Below are 25,049 nucleotides of genomic sequence, written 5' to 3' on the forward strand. Positions count from 1 at the left end.
TACTAATTAGCATGCCAATTCAACATCTAGATGTCTCAAAATTTACAAGCAACAAAAGCAGTAATATCTGAATCACTACATACTTTACAATTTACGCGTAATAGTTGGGTCCTGGAACTCATAATATAATTCCTTAAGGATTGAGTTGGTTCCATGGCCTCGCTTACCAATTACCAGATTTGACTTTATAAACTCCTTTGTACGTTTCATGTATCAGATCTCCGAGTTTCTTGCATGTAAATCTGCATGAAAACTTTACTTTTCATGTATCATTAAATCACAAACGGATGCATATTGAATGGGAGACGTGTATAAACTCAAGAAAAGAATAAAAACTCACATGTTCATTTACAGATCTTGTCATAGACTCTGGTTCCCTGCATCCTACATTAACTTTTTCAGCTTATTAATTAACAACCATGATACAATGAAACAGAACTGTGTAATTTGTACATGGAAACGGAAAACAAAAGTTCATTAAAATGGCATCAAAAGCATTATCTTCAAGCTGTAGGTGATGAAAGAAAACTTTGAACTCACACTCTAATCCTATTAATATGGTGCATTGCTACGATTTCTTGTATGTGGTGCTAACTTCATGCTACACCTACATCAAGATTCCCATGCATTTATATATTCATGAATCAATACAACTCTGTACCATGAAATCTACTATATCACCAAGGGACTAAATAAAATTAACCTCAGAGAAAAGATTCATTTCTAGTTTGTGCACATTTTATACAAAAGCAAATGCATGAATATTCCATACTGGAGAAAATTGAGAAAAGGATTTGTGACTTGAAGTCTGAACTTTCACTTGATGAAGCATATGCCAGTTTCAGGATTATGATGTAATACCTGGAAATTTGCTCTCCTTTTGCAACATTGTAGAGAGAAACAAAGCATGGGGTATAAGCAATTGCATCAAATTTTGAGCGAATGCGGAAGGATTTAGCTCCTCGCATATATCTCCCCGTTTGGTTGTAACAAGTTATTTTCGGATAATTTGACAACATGAATATTTCTCCATTGCTCAAAACAAGCATTGGTTGATAGGAACCCGAGTACACATGTTTAATGACAAATTGTTTGGTCCAAGACTCCTTGACACCATACTCTTTCATAACCCAAATGTCAAATTGCATGAAATCTGGACAGGACATATAAACAGACAACCTCCTAGCACTCCAGTCTTTGTGCATCCTGAAGAATACTTATCCAATTCTTGAAAATGATGAGGTGGTGGAACTATCCCAAACTGCTCAGTATCAAAGTCAAAAGAATTTATGAATTCACCACGAAGAAAAGATTTCGACCAGTGATGGGCTCCATTCAAGAAAGCATTGAAAGGTAAAGAAACATAGTCAGTAGGTGCTGTTAAGTTTAGTTCCCATGCAAAGGCGGCCATGCACGACATGCAAAGGTGGTCATGCTCGAAGAAATAGCGAGCAAGCAATTGGTGCCATTGTGTGCAAAGAATCAAGTTTGAAGTCGCCAATCCACTTGTCGCTTTTGGTTCCATTTTGATTGTTTTGTAATCTAGTTCATGTTGAACTAAGTAGGTAAATGTTTTGATATTGATTGGTGAAAAGTCAACAATGCAAGTTGTACAAGCTAATCTTGTAAGTTTCAATGCAAATTAGTGGAGTTAGGTAGTTGATTAGGTGATTACTTGTTTGTTTTACTTGTTGGTGAAATATGTAATGGCTTAATGCCTTGTTGTGTGTTAATGAAAAATATCAGCTCATTTTTCATTCATTCTTCTTCTCTCTTTTCTGTTATTCGCTTGCTAGTTTCATTTTCTGTTTTTGCTTCTGAGTTTGTTTCTTCACCAAGGCTCGAGGCTTGCTATTCAAGCAAGATACAAAACAGCCTGTTATTGTCTCTTTGTTCCAACAATTGGTATCTAGAGCTTCATTCTTAGTGGACTGTTGTATTAAACTAAGAAAGTGAATGTCTTCCTCAAGTTTTTCACCAAAGCAACCCCACCGGTCTTCAATGGAGATGGCTTCCACATATGGTGGTCAAGATGAAGACTTACCGCAGCCTTTGATCTGTGGGAAGTTGTTAACACAGATGTCGAGCCAAGACCACCGAGGGCTAATCCCACAAGAGCTCGAGATAAGGCAAGATGTCGATGAGAGGACCAAAAGGCATAAAGCCATGTCCTCGCATCCGTAATCGTATCGATGTCATCTTCACTGAATTATGGCTGTGAGACTCCAAAACAGCCTGGGATAAGCTTAAGGAGGAGTTTCAAGGCACCGAGAGAACAAGGCAACAAAGCAGCTATTAAATTTGAGAAGGGATTTGAGAATCTAAAGATGAAGGAAGAAGAAACAAGAAGCAAGATGCTGATGTAATCATAGCAAGTGGTTAACAAGATAAGGCTCCTTGGTGAGCACTTTGATGAGGCAAGAATTGTGGAAAAGGTCCTCTCCACTTTGCCCGAGAGATATGAGGCCAAGATATCCTCCTTAGAGGACTCAAGAGACCTTGCTACCATCTCTTTGGTGAGCTAATCAACACTTTCTATGCTCAGAACAAAGGAGAGCTAGCAGAGTGAAGATCACCGGAAGGTGCATTCAATGCCAAGGCGAGAAGCCTCGAGCCTCAAAGCTCCAAGAGGCAAAAGGCCTTGGAAAAACAGCCTAAGACGACATCAGAAGGAGTAATGACCAGCCCCGCAGACATTGCAAGAGGCCAGTCATCCAGAAGACAGATGTTGGTTTAGGCGGATGCAAGATGCCAACACCGCAAGAAGAAGGGCCATGTTGAAAGGGTGCAGAAAACAGGAGTAAGCCAAGGCGTAATCAATTTCAGCATCAAAGGTTGAAGCTCGAGTAGCCGAGGACAGAGTGACCAAGAAGAATGTGTCTTTCTTTGTTTCTCGCTTAGTCGCTCGTAAGAAATGCTCAAAAGGTTTGGTTGTCGGACGGTGGTTGCACTAACCACATGTCACCAGATGCCTCCTTGTTTAAAACCTTGGATGAAGTTATAAAACCAAGGTCAAGGTTGGAAATGGTCATTTATAAGGATGAAGGAAGAGGAGAAGTCTTGATATGTACTCCCACAGCAACAAGATCATTCCAAATGTCTTTGTTGGTGCGAGATTGATGAAACCTTCTCAAAGATAGCTCAACCGCCGAGAAAGGTTATTCTGTTGTGTTCAAGGACAAACAATGCCACATTATCGATCCAAGTGGATCAAGCCTTATGACGACCACAATGACCGATAAATGCTTTGAGGTTCACTGGGCAAATGACTCAAACTCAAAGATACACACCTCTGTTGATGACTCCAAGCTTTGGCATCAAAGGCTTGGACATGCCAACTTCAGATCAATGGCTCGAATGGCCAAAGAGGGTTTGGCAGAGAACTTCACCACCGATGGAGCATGAGGATGTATGTGAAGTTTGCGGATGGGGAAACAGCAAGACCGCCATTTCCTACAAATTCACTTGAGAGCTAATGAAAGACCTGCACTAGTGCACTCGATGTATGTGGCCCGATGAGGACTGAATCACTCAGCAAAAACAGGTATTTCATCCTCTTCATTGATGATCTTACAAGGTTTTGCTGGATTTTCTTCTTAAAACACAAGTCCGAGGTAGCTCAAGTGTTTGTGAAGTTTAAAGCTCAGAGAGAAAGAAACAAAGTTGCAAGTCAAATCGATAAGGATGCATAATGGCATCGAGTACACTTGACTCGGTTTCAAGCCATTTGCAATGATGCTGGTATCAAACATCAGCTTACAAATGTCTACACACCTCAGCAGAATGGGGTAGCTGAAAGAAAGAATAGAAGCCTAATGGATATGGCCAGATGTCTCCTGTTTGAAAAGAAACTGCCCAAAACCATGTGGGTGAGGCGAAGAACTTCTTTGTTTACCTTCGTAATGTGCTTCCTACCAAAGCTCTTGCATCCGAGGCGACTTTCGAGGCTTGGTTCGATTTCAAGCCTTCTTTGGCACATCTGAAGGTGTTTGGTTGCTCGTGTTATGCACAAATACAGAAGAAAGAGAGACAAGCTCTCTAAAAGGGCTCAACCAGTGTTCTAGTAGGCTACACTACCAAGAAGGGCTACAGGTTCGGATCCCTTGACAAACAAAGTCCAGTGAGCGAGATGTCATCTTTGATGAAAAGCCTCTGGAATTGGGAGAAAAATGAGCGAAGCGGTTTGAAGACCTAGTGCCTAATCAAGTTGAACTTGAGCAACTAGGACCGAAATGGATGTTGATGATGTGCTCGTGAGAGGCACAAGGCCCCTAGATGATATTTATGAAAGGGCACAGTTGCAATAGCGTAACCCTAGCGCTTTGAAGAGGTCGAGATGATGAAGGTCGGAAACTAGCTATGGTCAATGAAATCAACATGATTAAGAAGAACCGGACATGGGAGCTAGTTGATAAACTCGCTTTGGAAAGAAGACCATTGGAGTAAAATGGGTCTATCGAGTAAAACAGAATGCGATGGCGATCTGAACAAGCTAAAAGCCGTGCTTGTTGTCAAAGGATTTAGCCAAAGGTATGGTCCGGACTACCGAAACATTTGCACCAAGAGCAGTGCTTGACACGCTTAGAATGATAGTTGCCTTGGTCGCTCAACATCGATGGACCATTCATCGACTTGATGTTAAGTCGCATTTCTCAATGGTTTCGGAAGAAGAGATCTACATCGAGCGACCTCAAGGATTTGTGATCACGGCAAAGAACACATGGTGTACTGATGAAAAAGGCTTTATATGGTGCAACAGCTCCTCGAGCCCGGTATGCTCGAATTGACTCTTACCTTTCGGTTTGGAATTTGAGAGAAGTCCCAATGAACCAACATCGTATGTGAAGAAGAACCAAGTGAAACTCACTATCCTGTCACTCTATGTTGATGATTTATTGGTAATCGGAGGAGATAGAAGAATGCTCAAGATTTCAAAAGAAAATGATGGAAATGTTTGAAATGTCCGATTTAGGAATGAACTACTTCCTTGGAATGGAAGTGAAGCAAATGAAAAGGGAATCTTTCTAAGTCGAGTTCTTTTACTATGAAGATCCCGGATAAGTTCTCTATGAAGAATCGCAAGCCAACAAGCACACCAATGGTCGTTGGAGTGAAGCTTTCGAGGCAAGGGAGTGGTGAACCAATTTGCGAGACTATGTACAAGAGTCTCATTGGTAGTCTGTTGTATTTGATCGCAACAAGACCCGATATCATGTTTCTTTGTTAGTGTGCTATCGAGATACATGAATTGTCGCAATGATCGGCACTTTCAAGCGACTAAAAGAGTGCTAAGATACATCAAAGGCACCATTGATCATGGTGTATTGTTCAAAAAAATTTGAAAACATGAAGTCGATAGGCTATGTTGATAGTGGAATTTGGATCGAGTGATGACATGAGGAGCACATCCGGATATGCATTTAGTCTTGGCTCGTGCATGTTTTTTGGAGTTCTAAGAAACAAAGTCGTGGCACAATCAATGCAGGTTGAATATGTTGTCTTGCATCATTGTGAATCAAGCCATATGGCTTAGAAAAATCTTGGGTGATTTAAACCATAACAAAAGAGGCAACAGAGATTTATTGTGACAACAAATCATTGTTGCAATTGCAAAAATCCCATTTTCATGGTAGAACCAAGCACTTCAATATTAAGTTGCATGTTATAAGGAGATGGAACAAGCTCATGAAATCGAAGTGATTCATTGCGATTCGAAGTGCAAATTGTCGATATCTTCACAAAGGCACTCAATGTGTCTAAATTTGTTAAATTCAAAAGGAATTAGGTGTTACTAGCATGGAAACTAAGGAGGAGTGTTAAGTTTAGTTCCCATGCAAAGGTGGCCATGCACGACATGCAAAGGTGGTCATGCTCGAAGAAATAGCGACAAGCGTTGGTGCCATTGTGTGCAAAGAATCAAGTTTGAAGTCGCCAATCCACTTGCCGTTTTGGTTCCATTTTGATTGTTTTGTAATCTAGTTCATGTTGAACTAGGTAGGTAAATGTTTTGATATTGATTGACTGAAAAGTCAGCAATGCAAGTTGTACAAGCTAATCTTGTAAGTTTCAATGCAAATTAGTGGAGTTAGGTAGTTGATTAGGTGATTACTTGTTTGTTTTACTTGTTGACTGAAATATGTAATGGCTTAATGCCTTGTTGTGTGTTAATGAAAAATATCAGCTCATTTTTCATTCATTCTTCTTCTCTCTTTTCTGTTATTCGCTTGCTAGTTTCATTTTCTGTTTTTGCTTCTGAGTTTGTTTCTTCACCAAGGCTCGAGGCTTGCTATTCAAGCAAGATACAAAACAGCCTGTTATTGTCTCTTTGTTCCAACAGGTGCATTTCCGATGCTTCTCCATGTACCACTACCAATGGTGTATATTTCAGCCATTGGGTAATTCAATTTTACTGTAGGATAATAGCTTTGCAAAAGTTTGCATTGATTAGTGACAGTTGAATAACCAAGCCCCCAAAAAGGACTCCTATGCCTACCCTTACAAGGTGGTTGAATTGTGATAAATTCACCCAAAATTGGGTTACACACATAGAACACATAGAAAGGGTCACCTTTTTTTGGTCCAAGTAAACAAAGCAAACCATTGCATGCACTGATATCAGAAATATCCCAAGTGGGTACATTAGATTTAGGTGCAAAGTTGAGTTTGGAGACCTGGAAACTTGCACCACCAGCATAAACGTGGGATAATTGGAGCCTCTTTCGACATTTTTGGAGTGGCTTAGTGTTGGTTAAAATGCAGAGGGGTGATATTGAAAGGTGGAGGCTAGCAAATTCAGGATCAGAAATGAAAGAGATGAATCTCTTGCAAATGCACCTGCAATGGAGAAGGTCACGGATGGGAAACCTTGAGAGAATGTCTAAGATTAGAGGGTGTGGGAGTTGAAACAATATGCAACTGTTTGCTGTTGGTTCATGTCAGTTGCTTGATGGTTCCATTGCTCCTTTCTTTCGGCCCCTCATTTTCTTTCCACTTGAAATGGGTTTGAACTCTATAAGCTTAGGACACTATCAAGTAAGAAGCTTGAAATGGTTTAAATCGTAAATGTTTCTTTTTTTATTTCGTTGTGGAACCCTAAAACAGAAGATTTTTCTACTGTGTTTATTCATTTATGTACCATATAACATATAACTTAGGGTTTAATCGAGACGAGTAGAGCTAAGCTCGGATACTATTAAGTTTGAATTTATTATTCAATTCGAGTTTATTGAATATTTATTTTTAAACTCAAGCTCGATTAAATTCGTTTATCAATTTTAATATTTGAGCTCTACTCAATAATTATGCTTAGAGTTAATAATATATACTAAAGGCAATAATGTAATTTAATAATATAATAATACAAAAAATTTTGGTAAGACTCACAAATTGTTCGAGTCAAGTATTACAAAGAACGAATTCGGCTCAATTGATAGCTCAACTTGACAATTATCGAATAAAGTTCAATTTTTTTAAATCAGACTCGATTAGCTTACGAGCATCAATAGTTCACTTACCCCTAATATTGTTAGTACAAAACTCCGGTAAGGAAAATCTCGAACACACGATCAGAACTCGAAAAGAAAAGAAGAAATAGGACAAGGCTCCAAGGCGTGTATCAAGGCATTATCTATAAGGTTATATTCGCCCCCACTTATCTTCAGTGTGCAAATGAGTTCCAAGCAAATTAACCTCGAGGATACAATGAAGCCAATGACTATTTGCTTTTGTAATCGACGAGAATAGTCCACTATGCATCGAGTAATGTATAACAAAAACTCAATTTCTACAAAGGGTTTCTCAAGTAATACTTTATAGAATAATCTAATAATATTAGAAAATGAAGGAAGAGAAGAAATAATATTAGAATTTGTTGATAGATTTCCAAATGAAAACTCATTCCTATTTATAGGAATTTTCTTGTCTCTTCATAGAGACATCTTTCAATAGGTGTCTTTATGAATAAATAAATAATAATAATTATTTATTTAATTTTGTAACTATTCAAATAATATTTTTGAATAATTATAATTCTTTTAAAAAATCAAATGATATAACTTTTGACCAATGACCAAAAGATTTATCTTTTAATTAATTACACCCATTCATTTATAGTTATTGGGATACTATAAATATTTGAAAATGTTCCAACAAATATAACTATCCTATTATGTTTATGTGAATGGTGAATGCCCTACAGGAAATGGTAAGTTCTATGTGTATTTAACCCTTTTGGGTATTGATTTTAAAGCTTTTTCTTCTAAATTCAATCTTTCTTGTGTCAAATTTCGATTAGTTTCCTATTCATAGATTACTGATTAAATAACCCTTTTGGGTATTATATAATCATGTCCTACAAAAAGTTATGGAGGAGTAGAATCATCCACTCAAGCTTTCAATATTAGGAGAGGTATTGCAAGTCTAGTGAAATTAAGGAAAATGCCTGCCTGTGGTATGTCATGGTTTTGATATAAAGATTCTTTCCTGATTTTATGGCTTCCCTGGAACAATATTAATCAAACCTCTATCTATCATTAAAATGGCATGAAAGAAATTATCATCAGATCAGCAGTTTTAATTTTACACCAAAAGCAGTGATTCAAGTTTGCAGATGATGAAAGAAAATTCCCAAAATCAAACTCTAATCAGAGTAAAGATTCGTTGCTATGTTGATTTTTTTCGTGTATGGTACAAACTTCATGCTATATTCATGAATTACTATAGCATTAGGACCAAGGAACTAAATAGTAAATAAAACCTCAGAAGAAAAGATTCATTACCAGTTTGCAATCATTTTGTACAAAGCAAATGCATGAGTATTCTGTACCGGAAAAAAATGAAAGATAAAATGGTTTGTTACTTGAGGTCTAAGCTATCACTTCATTGGCTGCAATTTCTAAATTGTTGAAGGATGTGCTAGTTTCAGGATTATATTATAGTACCTGGAAATTAACTCTCCTTTTGCAACATTATAGAGAGAAACAAAGCACGGGTATAAGCGATTGTATTGAAACATGAGCGCGTCTGGATTAATTTAGTTCGTCGAAGATGTTTCCTCTTCTGGTTGCAACAAACAAATACCCCATTATTGTACAACATCGATATATCTCCATTGCTCAAAACAACCATTGGTTGATAGGAATAGTAGCTGTTTCTCTTCGAGTGCTCTAAATATTCAATAACAAACTGTTTGGTCCAAGACTCCTTTGCACCATACTCTTTCATATCCCAAATGACAAATTTCAGTGAAATCGTGAAGTGAATTATAAACAGGCAACCTCCTAACACTCCAGTCTTTGTGCATTCTGAAGAATACTTATCCAATTCTTGAAAGTGATGAGGCGGTGGAACTATCCCAAATTGCATTCAAAAAAGCATTGAAAGGTAAAGAAACAAAGTTAGTTGGTGCATTTCCTATGCTTCTCCATGTCCACTCCCAATGGTGTATATTTCAGTCATTAGATATTTCAATCCAAATGTAGTATAATATCTTTCCAAAAGTTTGTATTGATTAGAGACTGTTGAAGTTGGCTTCCATGCAGATCATGAAGCAGACCAAGCTGCCCGAGCCATGCAAGTTGCTGCTGAAGCTCATGCTGATGTTTTGTTACTTTCAAGTGGATGTTTTGTTACTTAGTTAGGTATTAGTATGCTTGATGTAATTAGGTGCTGATAGATTGATAAATCAGCTTTACCAAGTGTACAAGTTATGTTTATCAAGTTTTTAGGCTACTTAGTGGAGTTAGGTATGTGTTTAGGTAACATTTTCTTCTTTTGACCAGCTGAATGCTTGGTATATGTAATGCCATTGTGCCTTTATTCAATTGTAATGAAAATATTTCACAAAAATTCTTCTTCATTTGGTTTTACTTAAGCATTTTTTGTTCACAAAACTCTAGCCGATTTTCTTGTTTAATCAACAAGATATAGATGCTTCTTGCTTAAGTTTCTGTCAAATTTCTCATTTTGTTTTCTTAGTTCCAATAATTGGTATCAAAAGCTGATTTCTTAGTGGACCTTTCTCTTTTCAATCCTTAAAACCAATATTCTCATCTGGTTTCTCTCTAGCTCCACCACCAGTGTTCAATGGTGAAGGCTACCACATCTGGGTAGTGAAAATAAAGACCTACCTATAGGCATTTGACTTGTAGGAGGTTGTAAATGTTGATGTCGAACCACCACCCTTGAGAGCCAACCCCACGGTGGCTTAAATCAGACAACACTCTGATGGCAGAGCCAAGAGATACAAGGCAATGTCCGGCATTCAAAACAGTGTGTCAGACTTGATTTTCACAAGGATTATGGCCTGTGTGTCTCCAAAACAGGCTTGGGAAAGGCTTAAGGAGGAGTTTCAAGGAACTGAAAGAACAAGGCAGCAACAACTCTTTAATTTGAGAAGGGATTTTGAAATTTTGAAGATGAAGGAAGCAGAAACAGTTAAACAATAGTCAGACAGGATCATGTATGTTACGAACAACATTAAATTGCTTAAGGACCAATTCAGTGAAGCAAGAATAGTGGAAAAGGTTATTTAAACCTTACTTGAAATATATGAAGTCAAAATCTCCTTCCTAGAAGACTCAAGAGAACTATCAAGCATCTCTTTGACTGATCTAATCAATGCTCTTTATGCTCAGGAACAAGGAAGAGCTAGCAGACAGGAAGAGCATCAAGAAAGTGCCTTCCAAGCCAAGAGCAGACCAACCTTTAGCTCCTCTGGCTACAAAGGGAAGAAGACTTGGTTAGATAAGCCTAGAAGAGATGGAGCAAGAAGAAGATATCCACCTTTCTCACATTGTAAAAGGCTTAGCCATTTAGAGGCAAATTGCTGTTTCAGACCTGATGTACAGTGCAAAATCTACAAACAAATGAGTCATGTTAAGAAAGTTTACAAAACTAAAGGTAAGCAGAAACAAAATCAGCCTCAATAGCCTAGAGCTGAAGCTTAAGTGGCAGAAGAAGGCTGTGATCAAGAAGAACAAGTTCTTTTTGTTTCTTGTTTAGCCACCAGAAGAAAAACTACAAAATAGTGGCTGATTGATAGTGGTTGCACAAACCACATGACACCTAATGAGACCATTTTCAAAAGCATTGATAGATCCTTCAACATAAGAGTAAAAGTGGGCAATGGACATTACATTAAAGCAGAAGGCAAGGGAAATGTGTTGATTGACACTCCTACAGGTACCAAACTTGTTTCTAATGTCTTGTTAGTACCTGAAATTGATAGAAATCTGCTTAGTATAGCTGAGCTGCTTGAAAATGGTTACTCTGTGGTTTTTAAGGATAAAGAGTGCCTAATTAGTGATCCAAGTGGATCCAAGCTCATGTTAGTAAGCATGACTTACAGAATCTTTGTTGTCGATAAAAACTTAGTTTGTGCCTACACAACAACTTTAGATGAATCTAAGCTGTGGCATAAAAGGTTGGGCCATGTTAACTACAAGTCTCTAGATCAGTTGACCAAAAGAGACTTGGTTGAAAACTTCACAAAATCAGTAAAAAAAGAAAGATGTTTGTGAAGTGTGTCAGCTAGGAAAGCAAGCTAAACTGCCATTTCCTTTTAACAAGGCCTAGAGAGCCTCTGAGAAGTTGCAATTAGTCCACACTGATGTGTGTGGCCCCATGAGAACTGAATCTTTAAATGGAAGTAAGTAATTTATCCTCTTCATTGATGATTACTCAAGATTTTGTTAGGGCTACTTTCTCAACCACAAATCAGAAATAGCATTAGTGTTTTGGAAGTTCAAGGCTGAAGCAAAAAATCAGTCAGGATGCAAGCTTAAAACACTAAGGTCTGACAATGGAACATAATACACCTCGGCAGTGTTTCAAACTTTTTGTGAAGAATCAGGCATAAAACACCAGCTCACCAACACCTATACACCTCAGTAGAATGGTGTCAGCGAGAAGAATAATAGAAGCTTGATGGATATGGCTAGATGTTTGATGTTTTAAAGAAATTTGCCTATGACTGTTTGGGCTGAGGTAGTCAATACTGCAATATATCTTCAAAACAGGCTGCTAACTGAAGCATTGTTTGAAAAAAAACCATTTGAAGCTTGGTTTAGGTTCAAGCCATCAGTTACTCATTAAAGATCTTTTGCTACATTTGTTATGCTCATATTCCTACAGTCAAAAGGGATAAGTTAGCCAAGAAGGCTCATCTTGGATTTTGGTGGGATACAACAATGTCAAGAAAGGCTATAGGATTTTGGATCCTACAACCAAAAGGGTCTTTGTGAGTAGAGATGTTGTATTTGATGAGAAGTCAAGCTGGAATTGGGATAAAAATGAACCATAATGCATTGCTGTAAACTTGGTGACATATTAGATTGAAGGAGACAAAAATGATCCTGAAATAGACATTGATCATGAGCCAGTTAGGGGAACCAGACTTTTGAGTGAAATATATGAGAGGGATGATGTGGCGCTATTGAACCAACCTATTTTGAAGAAGCTCAAACTCAACAAGGATGGAAGCAAGCCATGATGGATAAGATGACCATGATCCACAAAAATCAGACCTGTGAGTTAGTTGCTAGACCAACTCACAAGAAAGTTATAGGAGTAAAATGAGTGTTTCGAGCCAAACATAATGCTGATGGAAGCTTGAACAAACTAAAAACAAGGTTGGTTGTGAAGGGATTTAGTCAGAAGTATGAAATTGACTACCTTGGAACATTTGCACCTGTGGCAAGGCTTGATACAATTAGACTACTAGTTGCATCGGCTGCACAAAGGTAGTAGAAGATACATCAACTTGATGTAAAATCTACCTTCCTCAATGGTTTTCTTGATGAGGAGATTTATGTTGAACAGCTTGAAGGTTTCAAAGTTTCAGGTAAAGAAGATAGTCTGTACAAGCTGAGAAAAGCATTCTATGGCTTAAAATAGGCATCAAGGGCCTGGTATGATAGAATAGACACCTATCTAGCAAGCTTGGGTTTCAAGAGAAGTATCAGTGAGCCAACTTTGCATGTGAAAAAGGAAGGTGATGAAACGCAACTCATAGTCTCTTTGTATGTGGATGACCTGCTAGTGATAGGAGGAAACAAGGCTATGCTAACTGACTTCAAAGGCAAGATGGAAAATAAGTTTGAAATGTCAGATTTGGGTGAAATGTCCTACTTCCTTGGCATGGAAGTGTCTTAGACTCAGCAAGGAATTTTCTTGAGTCAAAAGGCATTTGCCTTGAAAATTTGAACAAGTTTTCTATGGAAAATTGCAAGGCAACTAGCACTTCAGTTGCTGTTGGAGAAAAACTATCAAGCTAAGGTGATTTCGAGAAAGTATGTGAGACAACCTATAGAAGCTTGGTGGGATGTTTACTCTACTTAATAGCTACAAGGCCAGATATAATGTATGATGTTAGTCTCTTATCCAGGTTCATGCATTGCTACAACATTAACCATTTTCAAGCTGCAAAGAGAGTACTAAGGTACATCAAAGGGACTTTGTGCTTTGGAGTCTTGTTCACCAAAGCTGAACACATGAAGCTTCTTGGTTGTGCAGAAAATGACTGGGTAGGACCGATAGATGACATGAAAAGCACCTCAGGGTATCTGTTTACCTTTGGTTCAACCATTTTTTATTGGAGCTCAAAGAAGAAAACTGATGTTGCTCAATCAATAGCTGAGGCAGAGTATGTAACAACTGCAGGAGCTGTTAACCAAGCAATTTGGTTAAGGAATATCATGGCTGACTTGAACTTACACCGAAGAGAAGAAACAGAGATTAGATGTGACAATCAATCTACTATTGCAATTACAAAAAATCCAGTGTTTCATGGGAAACCAAAACATTTTAAGATCAAGTTTCACTTTGTTAGGAAAATGGAACAATCTCAAGAAACTAAATTGATTCATTGTAATTCTAAAGATCAACTGGCAAACATCTTGACAAAGCCTCTTTGTGTGTCAAGATTCAAATATTTGAGAGCCAAATTAGGAGTTTGCAGCATGCAAGCCAAGGAGGAGTGTTGAAGTTGGCTTCCATACAGATCATGAAGCAGACCAAGCTGCTCGAGCCATGCAAGTTGCTGCTGAAGCTCATGCTGATGTTTTGTTACTTTCAAGTGGATGTTTTATTACTTAGTTAGGTATGAACTAAGTTGTTAGAATGCTTGATGTAATTAGGTGCTGATAGATTGATAAACTAGCTTTACCAAGTGTACAAGTTATGTTTATCAAGTTTCTAGGCTACTTGGTGGAGTTAGGTATGTGTTTAGGTAACATTTTCTTCTTTTGACCAGCTGAATGCTTGGTATATGTAATGGCATTGTGCCATTATTCATTGTAATGAAAATATTTCACAAAAATTATTCTTCATTTGGTTTTACTTAAGCATTTTTTGTTCACAAAACTCTAGACGATTTTCTTGTTTGATCAGCAAGATATCGATGCTTCTTACTTAAGTTTCTATCAAATTTCTCATTCTGTTTTCTTAGTTCCAATAGTGACATCTGAATAACCAAGCCTTCAAAAATGACCTCTCAACCTATCCTTATAAGGTGGTTGAATTGTGATAAATTCACCCAAAATTAGGATACACACATAGAAAGGGTCATGATTTTTGGATCCAACTAAATAAAGCAAACCATTGCATGCACTCATATTAGAAATATCCCAAGTGGGTACACTAGATTTGGGTGTAAATTTGAGTTTGGAGACCTGGAAACTTGAACCATTGACATTTATGTGGGATAAGTGTTGGGGATATCAGCCAAAGCAAGAAAGAAAAATGAAGCAAAGAGAAACAAATGCAAAAAAAATGATCAAAAAAATTGAATTGCATTACTGATTTCAGTAAGTCAAATATAAGTTTCTTAAGCAGTTTCCTAATGTATAACTACTCCCACTAATTACATTGAGAAAATACATAACTTATCTTGTACACAAAGTAAAGCTGACTTATCAGCCAAAACATCACTTAAACATCACTCAAATCAGCAAACTACTCTTAGTGTTTCAAATAAACACATTACAAAATGAACTAAGCTAGTTACATATTAAACAAACATAGTTGTTGCATTGGTTGAGCTTCAAAACTTCTCTGTTGTTGCATTGCAGGCCAAAGTTCCACACTCCTCCTTGGACTGTATGCAACAAACACTAATATTTCTTCTTAAATTGTCAAACTTTGAAGTACTAAGAGGCTTAGTCAAGATATCAGCAAACTGCTTTTTAGAGTTGCAATGGATCAAATTAACTTCCTTTGATTGTTCAGCCTCTCTAACAAAATGATATTTAATCTTAAAGTGCTTTGTTTTGCCATGAAACTCAAGGTTTTTTGCTATTGCAATAGCTAACTGATTGTCAACTTTGATTTCAGTAGCTTCTTCTTGGTTCTCATTTAAATCACATAAGAGCTTTCTTAGCCAAATGGCTTGATTGATAACAGTAGCTGCTGTAATGTACTCTGCTTCTACTGTTGATTGAGCCACAGTGTGTTGTTTCTTTGAACTCCAACAGAAGACCCCTGAGCCTAGAGTGAAAAAGTTGCCTGATGTGCTCTTCATATCATCAATGGACCCTACCTAGTGACTATCAGAGTAGCCTATCAACTTGAGTTCTTCAGCCTTCAAAAATTTTACCCCCATAGCCCAAAGTTCCTTTTACATATCTAATGACTTTTTTGGCTGCCTTAAAGTGAACAACATTGTAACAATGCATGAACCTAGACAGAAGGCTAACAACAAACATGATATCAGGCCTTGTAGCTGTAAAATAGAGTAGACAACCTACAAGGCTTCTATACCCTTTTTCATTAACCTTTTCATAGTTGCCATTGTTTGTTAGCTTTTCACCTTGAGCCACTGGTGTGCTAACAATTTTTCAATTTGTCATTCAAAATTTGTTTAAAATCTTCAAGAAAAGGCTTGCTAACTTATGAAGATAGCATGATCAGAGTATTTTACTTCTATGCCAAGGAAGTAAGTCATCTCCCTTAAGTTAGTCATTTCGAGCACATCCTGCATCTGCCTTTTGAACTCTTCAATCAGCTTCCTTTTGCTACCAGTTACCAACAGATCATCTACATATAGTGACACAATTAGTAAAGTTTCATTCTCTGATTTCTTCACATAGATAGTAGGCTCACTGATACTCTTCTCAAACTCAAGACTAGACATATATGTATCGATTCTGTCATACCAGATGTAGAAATGCAGTTGAAAAGAGTAAAAGTTACAGAAGAGACAATGACACTTACGAAAATGCAGTTGAAAATGAAGTGAAAGGCTAATCAAGGAAAGGAAAAGTTGAATAAAAAAGAAAAGGTGAATGATGCGGGTAAAAAGGAAAAGGAAAGTGAGAGAGATGAACATAAATAAAGCAGCCTCACAAAGAATGAGAAAGGATTTTGAGATTGAGAATCAGGGACATTCATAGGCAAGTGTAAATTTGAGTATTATGACACATTCAACTAAGGAAAGAAATGTAGATTTCGAAGCTAAGAATCAAAAGAATGGGAAGAAGAATCAAAGTCCAAAGCTTACCAAGCAAGGGACTTCTAGGAAGAGAGTGGGTTCAGACATTGAGAAAAGTTATGGTTCCAAGAGTAAGGACGTGGAAATTGTGGCTGTGGAGGATTTAGATTTCTATGATTTTTATAAAGATAGATTTGAGAGGAATTTTAAGAAATGGAAAACTGGAAAATGAAGGAACATTGTTTAAAGATAGATCTGGGTAAGCTGATAAATAGGGAGATAAGGTGGTGGAACATCATTTAAAGGAAAATGAAGGACAAACTGGAAGATTTCCCTAATATTCAATGATATCCAATGCTTATTGCAAGATTTTACATTGATCCAAATGGAATAAAGCATCCAATAACCAAAGAAAGCATAACATGGAGATACATACAATAGTTAGCAGCTATACATTGCTTGGTTTCTCGTTTTGTCTTTTTTCGATTATCGAATCGATTTTCTAACCCTAAACCAACATTGTTAATTGATTCTTAAATTGATTTCTAACCCACATCCCTGTTAATTTTTTTTCCAAATCGATTTTCTTTTCCTCCTTCCTTTAGTCACAATCAATTTATGTTTTTTTGCCCTAAACCAACCCAACTCTTCAGATTTTTTCCCTAAACCAATATCAAACCTTGGCCCTTCCATTGCTTCACCAACATGACAAGTTAATTGGCCGCATCAACTAGTTAACTTGCCACATCAGTAGTCCTGTTAAGATAGTAATGAAAAATGTTAATGAGTGTCTGATTTGTCACTTTTTGATAACGTTAGTGACTGTTTTGTTATTTTTCTAAAGTTGAGTTACTGAAATGAAATCTGAGTGACTGTTTTGTTAGTTACCCTAAAGTTGAGTGACTGTTGGTTTAATTTACCCTTTAATTTTAAATACATTGAGTTTTTGTATTTTTATTTAAATATTTTAGGTACTCCATCTAATTTTGCGTTAAAATTAATGATGCCAAAGGTAAAATAATTTTTTAGCTCAAATTATTTACGATATTTTATCAATTTGATTATACCCTTTAAAATATAGAAAAATTTAAAATTAAATTTATTTTTCTATTATAAATAAAAACATAAAAATCTAAAAAAATGTAATATTTAAAAAAATAAAAAATTGTACTTTTAAAAAAATTATGAAAAAAATAAAAACTCTTTAAAATTTAAAAATAAACATAAAAATGATTTTAAAAATATAAAAAAATTACAAAATTCAATGTTATCTAAACTGGACCCAACTGACTAGTTTGACTAGGAACCCACTGAGGTATCGGTCTAGTGAGAGGTAAAAAACAGGTTAACCCATTAATCGATATAGACTAGTTGAATCGAGATAAAAAAAATGATTGAATTGATAGTTGAACTGATTTCAAACGAATTTGACCAACTGATTCTTAAAACGACTGGTTTGACCGGTTTAAAAAAATTAAATTATTAAAAATTATCAAATTTGACCAATTGAGTCACCCAATTTTTTACCTCATAAAACCTATACCTCGACCGATTCCTAGTCCAATAAGTTCGGTCTGGTTTAAAAAACATTGAATTTTGGATTTTTTATATTTTTAAAATGGTTTTTATTTTTGAATTTTAAATAGTTTTTTACTTTTTAAAAAACTATATATTTTTTAAAATTTTATTTTTAAATATAAAAAATTTTAATTTTGTTAAAATAATACATATTTTTAAAGTGTATGAATCAAATTGACAAAATCTTATAAATGTAGTAGGCTAAAATATTTTAAAAATTTTAAAAATCGATTGACTCTTGAACTAGTTGAATCGGTCTATAAAAACCAGTTACTCGCAATTGAAACAGCTTTTTTAATTTTTAATTTTTTAATAATTTATTTACTTTGGACAGGTCGGTTTGGGAACCAGTTGGTTATACTTGTTCGAAATCGATTCAACTATCAATTCAACCGTTTTTTTAGCTCAATTCAACCAATTTGTACCAGTTCGTAAATCAATCAATTTTTTTACCTCTCATTAGATCGATACTCCAATCATTTCTCGATCTAACTGGCCAGCCCAGTCCAATTTAAATAACATTGAATTTTGGAATTTATGATAATTTTAAAATCATTTTTATTTTTCATTTTTTAATTTTAAAGAGTTTATTTTACTTAATTTTATTTTTCAAAATATTTTTAACAAAATTATAATTTTTTAAAAATTTATGTTTTATTAGAATATGATAAATTAATTTTAAAACCTTTTAATTTTTTATGTAATGTTAAAAATAAAGACCAAATTGACAAAAAATTATAAATATTAAAGGCTAAATTTTTTTTTGTTATGAATATCTTATTAAGTGAATGTCCATCATGATCAAGATAAAGTTTTAATGTACTTTAAATTCTAATAGTTATTAGAATTAGATCTCTACTTCTTTTATACTTCTTATGCTTTTAAATAGAGACTCGATGAAGTATTGTAATCACCCTTTTGATAAATAAAGTACATTCTCTATTGCTTTCATATTTTCTTTGTTCTTTATTCTTTATTCTATCCATCTCTTTATTTTATAACACATTATCGACGATCTTGCTCAAAGTGATAGTTCCTTTTATTGACGATCAAATTTATCCATCATGATTTTCTATATCTTTGACGGCAAGATGCAAAGTGTTTGAGGAAGTTTCTTTTATTTAATATTTCATATCTTATTATTATTTTTCATTTTATTTCATTATACATTATCATTGTTTTGATTAACTTGTTTTGCTTTTTGTTCTTAAGGACGGTGAAAGATTTGATCTTGTTATCTATATGAAATCAAGAAATAAGATTCACTCTTAAAGTTTGCTTTTTGATATTTACTTACAGATGATCTCTTTTCTTCATTACAAAGGATGTTTGTAATCACTACTTCTCATCCATGGTAATGTAAGTCAATCTAATCAAATTCTTTTGAAATTTTATTTGATTTCTATTAAAAGTTCAATTTATATAATTCACTATTCGTATCTCTATAAATTTATTAAACCCTTCACGCATTTAGTGATTGGGATTTTATGTGGAGATAAATATTTTTCATTTTAATAGAATTGATTATGGAATGTGAGTAAAATACTTACTTGTCATGAACTTTGGGATATTCACCCTATCTGTGATAATTTCATATCATTGTAAAATTTGAAATAAAATTATGTCATAAGAGGTGGAAGTTAGAAAATGTTTATGTTTAAACTTTTATTGTTGTAAAGTTATTTTAATTTGACATTATAATATTTTGTATTTTGTTGTGGTATGATATATAAAATATATATTATCTAACCACAATGATTTATTAGTGATATGAATTTATTATTTGTTACGTTTAATATATGTTTTATTTATACCTATTCAGTTTCTTTTTATATGAATAGATAAAATTTTATTTAAAATAAATTAAGCATTTGTTAAAGTTATACAATAAAATGATTATATGCTTTTGAAGAGCTAATATTGCACAAAGCGTAAAAAGCTCTTTAAGAGCTTATATTTTAGCTCCTTGTGATTCAAAATTTTATAAAATATAATATTATTTTTCAGATCAAGAAGATATATGTTGAATAAAACCTTCATGTGTTTTACATTAAAACCATATATATAAATAACATGATATACTTATGTATTTGTATTATATGTATTCCCCGAAGGAATACATTACGCTATATGATTGAAATATCTAATGTCCTTCTGCAGTAGCAATATTGTGAAAATGACTTTAACAATATTTTCGAGCGATCTCATACTTTCTAGTGGCTAAACAAAATAATAAGTTACTAATGAAAAACTATGAAATTTTTCCCACTAGTTTTGCTTCATTTCCTGAAGTGAATGTAGCAGTACATAACAATTATGCAAAATGAAAATATAGAGATCATGATTGTTGTTGTAATTGAGGATTTGATTGGAGACTAATCATGACAACATGAATAGATAGATTTTGATTTGAAATCCACGCATGTTTTGCGATGGTGATTATGAAATAAAGAATCAATAGAGGCGTTTAGAACTCTATCCTACTAGATTTATTGCATTCCTTGAAGTGAATGCAAATATAAAGAAAATAAAAGATATAATCATGGACCACTAAAAGTGGGAACATAGTAATAAATAAGAGAACAATGAGAGTTCTCAAGATAACTCTTCAAAGGGTAGATAACTTATGTTATCAATGTGGTATGAAAGATTATTGGCCACATATGTGGCATATGCCTAAAAATTTTGTTTTTGTTAATATTCTTTGAGGAAGGATATGAGAATATAGTAATAAATTCTATCATTATAGATAGAAAGTATTTATCTTATTTGGTACTAAAAAATATTATTCCAATATTTGATAGTACAAAATTAGTCGAAAGCTCGAGAAAAGCTAATATATTAATATCTAGTGATGATTAATCCATTGGTTTTAAAAGATATTTATAATGGATCTTATATTGAGATTGTGAATGAGGAAAATATTATATTTCATATGAATCACTATTGCTATAAATATCTATTCGAAAGAATGAAAAGAGAGGATTGGGTTATTAATTTATATTTATTTTATAATATTTGTGATCTTCTTTTGTCATCATCCCTATTAAGGGTTGGAAGCAAAATATGACTGTAAAAGATCTATTTATGAGCAATAAAATATGATAATTCTATCTAAAGCTCGTTATGGTTGGATGCACTTGAAGTTACAAATTTTTTAGATATTTAAATATTTTGGCATATTTCCTAAAGTGAATATTGCATATAATTGTTTAGAAATTATATTTATTTTGTTGACTTAGTGACATTATAATATTCACATTGATTTAGACATTTCAAGTAGTATGTCATAATAGCACTTATATGTGGATACAAAGTAAAATGAACAATAGTAGAATTATTAATTTGTTACAATTTAGTACAGTTGAAACACATGTTAAAGTAAACCAGAAGTTTACTGATACAAATGCATTTACTACTTGGCGTGACCAGTTAGACCATCATGGATCATATATGATACAGAAATTAATTAAGAATTCACATGGACATTCATTAAAGAACCAAAAGATTCTTTAATTTAAAAGAATTCTCATATGTTGCTTGTTCTCAATGAAAATTGATTATTAGAAACTCACTAGCTAAAGTTGAGATTCAATGTCTTGCATTTCTGAAATGAATATAGGTCCATTCATCCACCATGTTGATGGTTTTGATATTATATAGTCTTGGTAGATGCATCTACAAAATAATCACATATATGTTATTAATTTGCAACCTGTCATTTGCAAGATTGCTTGTGTAAATAATTAATTTCAGATCATACAATTAAGACAATTCATCTTGCTAATACTGACGAGTTTACATCTCAATCTTTTATTGATTAAGTTTGCAAAAATTTTGTAAAAGTTTGCACATAATGGTTTAGAGAAATTATTAATTAAACACCTCTAATTAATGTCTAAACCATTACTTATGAGAACTAAACTTCCTATTTCAACATGAGATTATGTTGATTTACGTGTTGTACGCATAAAGCCAATAAGTTATAAATACTCCCCATTACAATTGGTTTTTGATCAAGAGCTAAATATTTCTCATCTTCAAATTTTTGTATGTGCGTATATGCTCCAATTGCTCCACCACAACGCACAAAGATGAGTGAATCCTCAAAGAAAGTTGAGAATATATATTAATTACAAGTTTCTTTATACTATTAGATGTTTTGAATGTATTCGAGATTTAATTATGATATGACTTGTGATTACAATTTTGATTCGATAGTTTTCCCGACATTAGGGGGAGAGAAATAATAACTTGTAATGAGTTAGGGGAGAGCAATTTGAACCAGAATTTCAATAAGGATAACTCATTACAACTTAATTGTTAGATGTATTTACAAAATTAATAAGAATAACCAAGTCTTATATATCATCTAATATTTTAATTTGAATAAAAGTAACGAGAGGATAATCAGTTAGAATAAATAATAGATTGATTAGTTCCAAAGATGAAAATTCTTCTAGATGGTCATATAGTAGAGTCGGGTGCTCCAGAAGAGACCCAAGACATAACTAATAAGTAAAAATTCAAAAGATATTCAGGTAACTGAAACTGAATTTTAAAATAATGAAAATAAGAGATCTCGATAAGTTATGTCAATTCGAGAAAATGTGGAACCGAATAATAAAAGTGGTCGACAATGATTTTACATGCAATATTATTATTGAAATAATGAAATAAAAGGAGGATCTTGAGTAAATCAATTGCGAAATATAAATATGAAATAAATTGATCAAAATAGAAAGACGCAACTCAAGTACAATGAAAATTTTGGAGTTTTTGGACTAGTAGTCCAAATATCTAAAGGTATAAAGCCAGTGAGGGTGCAATTGAAGTAGTTTTGCAAATGCGGAATAAAAACATGAAGTTTTTCGCTAAGTCCTGTCATTGATTATGAAAAGATATGATATTATTTTGCGGTGGATGCAATAACCTTTAGATATATTATTAAATTGACAATTCATAAAACATTTAACTTGCGTTTAATGGTTATTGTTACAACCTTTTATGAATCACTATATAGTAAAAGTTATATTAAAATCGTTGAAGGATTTAGGATGCTAGAAGCATATTGAAATTCTCAAGAAATTGTTCATTTATATGAATTAGAGGTGATCATGGGTTGGGCTACCCGGCCCGGCTCGATGGCCCACCCGAAAAATAGAAGGTTCGAGTAAAAATATAGGCCCGAAATATGGGTTTGGCCAAAAAAACAAGGCGCAACCCGACCCAAATTATATATTAAATATATATTTTTTTATTTTTATTTTTAATCAAATATAATTTTTATTAAATATATATATTTTGGACTTTTAATCCAAATTAAATATTAAATATTTTTATTTTTTATTTTTTAGTTTTTATTTTTAATCAAATATGGGCTGAGCCGGGCTCGGGCTTAGAAATTTTCTTTCGGGCTGGGCTTGGACAAATTTTTAGGCCCATATTTCGGGCTTGGCCGAGCCCGGGCCTAGAAAATGGGCCTAAAATTTTGTCTGGACCTGGCCCGGCCCATGATCACCTCTAATATGAATTGAAATAATTTGAATATATGTGGTAAATTTGACTTAGTGAATAGTAGTTGAAGGAGGATTATAAAATGATCCAAAATACCTATTTGTGTTTTTATAAAAAAAACCATGATTAAAGTTTGTTATGATTATTGTTGAATCTCCTGAAGAGATCAAAATATATTTCCCCAAATTTCCCTCACTCGTGACTTTTAAAAGAATGGTAATATAAATGCTTAGCAAATTCATACAAATAGTCATTTGAAAAACTAGTATTCAAGATTGAATACGTAAAATATGAGAAAATATGATATGTTTTCATGAGGGGGAGTAAATATGTATTACACTCTTTTTCCCTTAATCGAGGTTTTGTCCCATTGGGTTTTTCTGGTAAGGTTTTTAATGAGGCAACATATTATGCGTATTACAGATTATGTACTCTTTTTCCTTCGTTAGGTTTTCATCCCACAGGATTTTTCCTAATAAGATTTTAGCGAGGCACATTACCTACCAATGGACATCCAAGGGGGAGTGTTATGAATATCTTTTTAAGTGGATGTCCATCATGATCAAGATAAAGTTTTAATGTACTTTAAATTCTAATAGTTATTAGAATTAGATCTCTACTTCTTTTATACTTCTTATGCCTATAAATAAAGACTCTGATAAAGCATTGTAATCATTCCTTTTAATCAATAAAGTAGATTCTCTATTGCTTTCATATTTTCTTTGTTCCTTATTCTCTCAATCTCTCTTTATTTTATAACAATTTTACCTTTGACGTCATTAATTTTAATGAAAAATTAGATAAAAAATCAAAATTTTTAAATAAAAATAAAAAATTCAGTGTTTTAAAATTAAAGTATAGTGATTAATTTTAAAACCTATTTGAACAACTTATACGAACAACTTATACTGAGATAATTCCCCAAACAGAGCCTTACTTTTTCATACACCCAAACAATTCTACTTGCAGAGCCATAAGACTTACCTTAACATGGAGAAATAACTGATAAAATTCAAGGTTTTCAAATCCATCTTAAAGGAATGCTTCTATTTCCTTCGACCTTAGTTTTCAATGTTTATGAAGAGAGAAGAAGAAAACACCCTTTATTCAAACTTGAAGACCTATTAATATAATCTATGTCTTTATTGGAACTTAATAAATGTTATATCACTACCGAATTGTCTTATCCAAGCACACAACTTCCACGAACACTAATTGAGTATTTCCCCTTATCTTTAACTATCCTAGTTCACATTTAGTTAGCTTATAACCAGCCTACCTTGTAATTTAACTTGTACAGTTCCACGGAAAAAGGGCGTACCATACCTTTGACATGGACTCAACTTTCAATACCAATTCACTTGATCACATATTTATTCCAACAAATCATACCAAATTGGTGTAAATCCCTTATCATCTTAAACACATAACTGTATTCGCCCACTCTATGCGCCAAGAAGGGGCACTTAAGCGAATACCACTTTGCCAATCATACTGCTTAAGGGCTACGCCAGACCTTGTACCCACC

At 34.0% G+C, this 25,049-nt stretch overlaps 2 pseudogenes; both read right to left on the reverse strand.

Annotated features, from left to right (window-relative positions):
• Positions 1-344: 344 nt before the first annotated feature.
• On the reverse strand, positions 345-6,980 carry LOC105778616 (F-box protein At3g07870-like; annotated as a pseudogene).
• A 1,913-nt stretch (positions 6,981-8,893) lies between these two features.
• LOC128033979 (uncharacterized) lies at positions 8,894-16,129 on the reverse strand (annotated as a pseudogene).
• Between the last annotated feature and the right edge of the window lie 8,920 nt (positions 16,130-25,049).

The sequence above is a fragment of the Gossypium raimondii genome, chromosome 10 (assembly GCF_025698545.1).
Source record: "Gossypium raimondii isolate GPD5lz chromosome 10, ASM2569854v1, whole genome shotgun sequence".
NCBI classification, from domain to species: domain Eukaryota; kingdom Viridiplantae; phylum Streptophyta; class Magnoliopsida; order Malvales; family Malvaceae; genus Gossypium; species Gossypium raimondii.